Below are 7,561 nucleotides of genomic sequence, written 5' to 3'. Positions count from 1 at the left end.
GCTAATGAAAAGGGGTATATAGTAACAAATCTATTATAAAAAAGAAAACAAGGGGGGAGGAACAATATGGTGGAGAAGTAAGAGGTCATGCTCACCTTCTCCCACAAACACATCAAAAAAACACATCTACATGTAAAACAACTCACACAGAACATCAACTGAATGCTGGCAGAAGAAGCTAAATCTCCAAAAAGGGAAAGAAACTCTTGACATAACTGGGTAGTACAAAAGAAAAAAAGAGAGAGAGAAAAAAGAAATCAGGATGTGACTAGCATTCCCGAGAAGGAGCTGTGAAGGAGAAAAGGAACCCACAACCTGAGAAGCCACCTAACTAACTGAAAGATCAGCCGAATCAGAAGGACCTCAAAGTTGTGGAGAAAAGTACAGCAGCTGGACTGAGAACAGCAAAGCAGAGTGAGAGCTGCAGAGATCATCTGAACCGCTGGCAGGGACACTACAGCCTAAGATGCTCGGGTGGGGGCTGGGCACTGAGACTCAGGCTCCAGAGGTCAGTCGGGGAGAGGACTGGGGCTGGCTGTGTGGGCACAGCCTGAGGGGCTAAGGAGAAGTGTACTATGGGCTGAGGCAGGGAATGCCAAGGTGGGGGGAATGCCAAGGTAGAGGGAAGCCAGGAGAAGGTCCAGACCTGCAGGAGAGTCAAGGCTCCATTTTGGGAGAGGGGAGAAGAGGAGAGGCAGACACCATAGGAAACTTTCCCCACCACAGAGTGTGTGCGCAGGCCTGCAGTCTCTCAGACGGCTGGGTGGCTCTGATGCAGGCTGCAAGCGGCAAAAAGCCTCTTGCTCGTTTAGCAGAGACTGGGCACTTCTTGTGCAGGCTACTGGTGGCCAGGCACCTTTTGTGTGGGCTAAGGGCACAGGGGGCTAAGTGTCTTCTGTACGATCTATAGTGGCAGGGACAGACTGCGGCTCTCATCTCAGAGGCCAGAAGGAGGCATGGCTTGCCACCACTGGATGCCTGTGAGTGGGTCCCACCTGCGACCCCGGTCACCAAAGGGGTTGGCAAAAAAGAAAAAAAGAGTGAACTACAACCAAGCATCATACACTGTTGCTCTCACTCCCCTGGGAACACACCTGCTCTGCAGTTGCCACTGCCAAATACTCTAGGCAGCAACCAGACACTTGGTCACTGTCCCTTCCCAAGACCCTACAATTAGGTGCAGCTGGTGAAGCACCTCCTGCGTGGGCTAAGTGGGACAGGGGCCTTCTTGCATGGTCTGTAGGTGGTGGGGGAAAACTGCTGCAGTTATCCCTGACTTCACAGGTGGGCATAGACCACCACCACTGGGAATACCTGAACAAAAATCATTTGCAGCCCCAACCACCTCAGAGGGCACCACAGAGAAGGACATTGTGATGGAACACCACCAGTTGTTGCTCTTTTTACTTTGGGAGCACAGCAGCCCTACTGATGCCACTGCAAAACACTCTGGGCAGTGCCCAGACGCTTGATCACTGCCTCTTCCCAGGAACCTGAAACTAGGAGCAGCTTGTGCAGCACATCCTGTGGGGGCTAAACAGGATGAGGTACTTCTGGCATGGTTTATGGTGGTGGGGGGAACCACCGTAGTTATCTCTGGCTCCAGAGGTAGGAGTGGCTCACCACCCTACTAGGGATCTATGAACAGACACCACCTGCAGTTCCAATCACCTCAAAGGAGGGCATTGCAACTAGACACTAGCTGTTGTTGCTCTCACTCCCCTGGAAACTCACACACCCGGCTGCTGATGCTACTGCCAAATGGTCTGGTCACCTTTAAGATCTGCCTAGAGCTTATCACCCCAGGGCCCTACAACTAGGGGTAGCCTGTGCCACATTCCTGCAGGTCCTTGCTGCTGTTGAAAGCCCAACAATCAGGCACTGACTGCTGATGCTACCCATTGCCTCCTTCTCCCTAAAACACACTGAGCATCCTGGGGATAACACCCTGACCCTGCTCACACCAAAGAAAGAGAGAGCAAATATTCAAACTCCAACACCAAAAATAAATACTAACCCCCCAAAAAAATAGACACGTGTATTCTTGCATAGAAGTAGTCTTACAAGAATACTGTTTGGCTTCCCCAAACTCACAGAAAAAGAAAAACACCAGCAAGATGAAGAATCTCAGAAAACATTCCCAGTTAAAAGTCAAAGGATAATTCAACTAGAGCAGTCAACAATGAAACAGACCTCTGCAATCCGACAGAATTTGAGTTTAAAAGGGAGATAGTGAAAATACTGAAGGAATTAAGAGAGGATATGAACAGTAAAGCAGATTACCTCAGAAAGGACTTAGAAAATATAAGGAAGAGCCAAGAAAAACTAGAAAATACATTTGCAGAGATACAAATTGAGCTAAAGGTAAAAAAGAGCAGAATGAATAATGGAGAAGAACAAATTAGTGACATGGAAGATAAAATAATGGAAATCACCCAATCAGGACAGCAGACAAAAAAACAAGTGAAAAAACATGAAAACAATATAAGAGACCTATGGGATAATATGAAGTGGGCCAATCTATGCATAATAGGAATTCCAGAAGGAAAAGAAGAAGAACAGGGGATTGAAAATGTATTTGAAGAAATTATGGCTGAAAACTTTCCAAATCTACAGCATACTGATATCAAGATACAGGAAGCATAGAGGGCCCCAAACAAGATGAACCCAAACAGGCCCACACCAAGACATACTATAATAAAAATGGCAAAAGTTAAAGATAAAGAGAGGATCCTAAAGGCAGCAAGAGAAAAACAAAGCATTAATTATAAGAGAACCACCATAAGTCTATCAGCTGATTTCGCTACAGAAACACTACATGCCAGAAGGGAGTGGCAAGATATATTTAAAGTGCTGAAAGGAAAAAATCTGCAATCTAGAATACTCTATCCAGCAAGCATATCATTCAAAATAGAAGGGGAAATAAAGAATTTTTCCAACAAACAAAAGCTAAAAGAGTACAGCAATACTAAACCCTCTCTAAAAGTAATACTAAAAGGGCTTCTAGAAGAAGAAGAAGGAGGAGGAGGAAGAGAGTAGGAAGGGAAAGGGGAGGGGGAGGAAGGAGGGGGAGGAGGAGGAGGATGCAGAAAAACATAGTTGGAAAGAAGAAGAATTAGGATGTAGGAAACCATCACTTAAATAAGCCAGCATACAGATCTAAACACAAAGATATTAAAAAAAAATCAAGATCATACAATGTGGGGAAGGAAAATAAGAAAATATAGATTATTTTTTATTTTAATGATGTGTTTGAGCCTACATAACTATCAGGCTAAAGCAAGCAGATGTAGGAAGAGGTTAAAATACTTGAAAAACAGGGCAACCACAAATCAAAACCAAACATTACATTCACAAAAACTGAAAAGAAAAGTACTCAGGCAGAAAATAAATGGAAACCATTCAACCAAAAAAAGAATAGAAGAAAAGAGAAACATAGAATCAACTGGAAAACAAGGTTTAAAATGGCAATAAATACATATCTTTCAGTAATCATCTTAAATGGCAATGGTCTGAATGCTCCAATCAAAAGACACAGAGTGGCAAATTGGACAAAAAAGAAAACACCTTCAATCTCCTGTCTATAAGAAACTTACCTTAGGGAAAAAGACACATATAGATTGAATGTGAGGGACTGGAAAAAGAAATTTCATGCTAATAGACAAGACAGGAAAGCAGGAGTGGCAATACTCATATAAGACAAAACAGACTTTAAAATGAAAACCATAAAGAAAGACAATGAAGGACACTATTTAACGGTTAAAGGATCCATTCAAGAAGAGGATATTACAATCATCAATATATATGCCCATAAGAAGGGAGCACCCAGATACCTCCAAGTACTAACAGACATAAAAGGAGAAATTGTTGAGAATACAATCATAGTAGGAGACTTTAACACCACACTCACATCAATGGACAGATCCTCTAGACAAAAAATCAATAAGGAAACAGAGATCCTCAAGGACACAACAGAAATGTTAGACTTAATCAAGATTTTCAGGACATTACATCCAAAAAAAAAAAAATCACCATTCTTCTCAAGTGCACATGGAACATTCTTAAGAATTGATCACATTCCAGGGCACAAAGCTAACCTCAACAAATTTAAGAAGATATAAATTATTTAAAGTATCTTCTCTGACCACAATGGAATGAAACTAGAAATCAATCACAGGAAAAGAAGTGAGAAAAAACTGTCTACATGTAGACTAAACAACATGCTATTAAAAAAACCAATGGGTCTATGAGGAAATTAAGAAGGAAATTAAAAAATATCTCAAGACAAATGATAATGAAGACACAACCTCTCAAAATCTATGGGATGATGCAAAAGCAGTGCTCAGAGGGAAATTCAGAGCAATACAAGCCTTCCTCAAAAAAGAAGAAAAATCTAAAATTGACAACTTAACCCACCACCTAAATGAATTGGAAAAAGAACAAACAAAACCTAAAGTCAGCAGAAGGACGGAAATCATAAAGATCAAAGATGAAATCAATAAAATAGAGATCCAAAAAACAATAGAAAAAATTAATAAAACCAAGAGCTAGTTCTTTGAAAAGGTAAACAAAATTGACAAACCTCTGGCTAGACTCACCAAGAAGAGGAAAGAAAAAACCCAAATAAACAAAATAAGAAATGAAAAAGAAGAAGTCACAACGGACACTACAGAAATACAAAAAGCCATGAGAGAATACTATGAACAATTTTATGCTAACAAATTTGACAACTTTCTAGAGGCTTATAGCCTGCCAAAACTGAATCAAGAAGAAATAGATCAATTGAACAGACTGATCACTAGAAATGAAATTGAATATGTCATAAAAACACTCCCTATAAATAAAAGTCCAGGGCCAGATGGCTTCACAGGCAAATTCTACAAAACATACAAAGAGGAAATTATACCCATCCTCCCTAAACTTTTTCAAAAGGTTGAAGAAGAAGGAACACTCCCAAAGACATTCTGTGACACCACCATCACCCTAACTCCAAAACCAGACAAAGACTACCAAAAAAGAAAACTATAAGCCAATATTGATGAATATAGATGCAAAAATTCTCAACAAAATCTTAGCCAACTGAATCCAACACCATATAAAAAAGATATTCACCACGGCCAGGTGGGATTCATCCCAGGTGCACAAAGATGGTTCAACATACATAAATCAATCAACATCATACATCACATTAACAAAAGAAAAGTCAAAAACCACATGATCATCTCACTAGATGCAGAAAAAGCATTTGACAAAGTCCAACATCCATTCACAATAAAAACTCTTACCAAAGTGAGTATAGAAGGAACATAACATAAAAAAAAAAACCATTTATGACAAACCAACAACAAATATAATACTCAATGGAGAAAAGCTGAAAGACTTCCTGCTAAAATCTGGAATAAGACAAGTATGGCCACTCTCACCACTGTTATTCAACACTGTATTGAAAGTCCTAGCCACAGCAATCAGACAAACGAAAAAAATAAAAGGCATCCGAATAGGAAGTGAAGAGGTAAAACTGTCACTGTATGCAGATGATATGATACTATATACAGAAAACCCTAAGGATTCAACCCAAAAACTATTTGAACTGCTCAATAAATTCAGCAAATTAGCAGGATATAAGATTAACATTCAGAAATGAGTCACATTTCTGTATACTAAAAATGAAACATTAGAAAAGGAATACAAAACACAATACTTTTTAAAATTTCACCCCATAAAAATCAAATACCTGGCAATAAGCCTGACCAAAGAGGTGAAAGACTTATATGCTGATAAATATAAAACATTAATCAAGGAAAGTAAAGAAGATGCAAAGAAATGGAAAGCTATTCCATGCTAATGGGTCAGAAAAATGAATATTGTAAAAATGGCCAAAGCAATCTACAGATTCATTGCAATCCCTATCAAATGACCCATGACATTTTTCACAGAACTAGACAAACAATCCACAAATTTATATGGAACCATAAAAGACCCAGAATTTCCAAAGCAATTCTGAGGAACAAAACCCAAGGAAGAGGCATAATGGAATACTACTCAGCCTTAAAAAAGAACAAAATAATGCCATTTGCAGCAACATGGATGGAACTAGAGACTCTCATCCTGAGTGAAGTAAGTCAGAAAGAGAAAGACAAGTACCATATGATATCACTTATATCTGGAATCTGATATTTAGCACAATTGAATCTTTCCACAGAAAAGAAAATCATGGACTTGGAGAAGAGGCTTGTGGCTGCCAAGGGAGAGGGGAGGGAGTGGGATGGATGGGGAGCTTGGGGCTAATATATGAAGACTATTTCCTTTGGAATGGATTAGTAGTGAGATCCTGCTGTGTAGCACTGGGAGCTATGTCTAGTCAGTTATGATGGAGCATGACTGTGAGAAAAAAAGAATATATACATGTATGTGTAACTCATTTTCCATGCTGTACAGTAGAAAAAAACATAACGTATTGGGGAAATTAAAAAAAATTTAAAAAGAGAATAAAAACAACCATTGGAATATTTTAGGTGTGTAACTTAGTGTTTTAAATATGTAATTTTTTATGTAATTATTGAGCTAACTTTGTTTATGGAAATTATTGAGCTAACTTTGTTTATGGAAAATAGTATTAGATTATTAGGGGAGTGAGACTTTGTAGACTGTCTACCTCTCAATTAATTCAAACCACCTCCCATATTAATTGCTTTATATGTTGCTGGGCTGGCTTTTCTACCCCCATCCATGTTTAGGATATTATAGAAGCATGCTTAGTAAGAAGAAAGAAACAAGTCTTTTAACAAAATTATACAACAGCTTAAAGAGGCACTATAACTATTACATGAAAACAATATGTACTTTTTTAAAAAGATTCCAGAACAATGATAGATTTGAAATATTCATTTCTTTGTATGCTATTTTTCACTTGTATTACCTCTTGAACACCACATTCCCAGTTTTATGTGAAAAAAGTAGACGTAACCAAGTGACTGAGAACATACACCAAGGCTGGTCTCTGAAAGAGTAAAAGGTGTTATTGCAAGGAGTTTATAAGACAGGAAGAGGGAGGCAGGAAAGATTCTGAGACAACTACCTAACTACTAATAGGTTCAGAATAGATAGCATACACTGGGATGGGAAAGTAAGTATCCCCTAAGACTCTCTTTGAAGGAAACATTCCATGGAAGGGAGAGGAAAAGTTCAAAACACAAAGACATCTAACTCCAAATCACATTTCTCATATACCTGGATTTCTCTGTGAAGGAAATCACAGTGTACAGAGGTGCCCAAGGGGGCACAACCATCTTTTCTGGGTTTGGATTTGGTTGACACAGAAACTTTCAAGAAAGCATTAGTGTGCCTTTTGCCTTATGCATTGTCTTTTCATGGGTACGTCAATATTGAGCCATCTCCACTGCAAAATTTCCTCTACATTTATTCTCAGGAATTATACAACCTCCATTCCATGATGCCTACCTAAAAAACAGCTATAGGTTTTTAAAACCATTTAACATAACATTATTTTCTCACAGTCTTTCTAAAAGATACAACTTTTTTCTTCTCTCATCAAAATTAT

This window comes from Sus scrofa, chromosome 8 (genome assembly GCF_000003025.6).
Source record: "Sus scrofa isolate TJ Tabasco breed Duroc chromosome 8, Sscrofa11.1, whole genome shotgun sequence".
NCBI lineage: Eukaryota > Metazoa > Chordata > Mammalia > Artiodactyla > Suidae > Sus > Sus scrofa.
Note: the sequence above shows the minus strand (reverse complement) of the source record.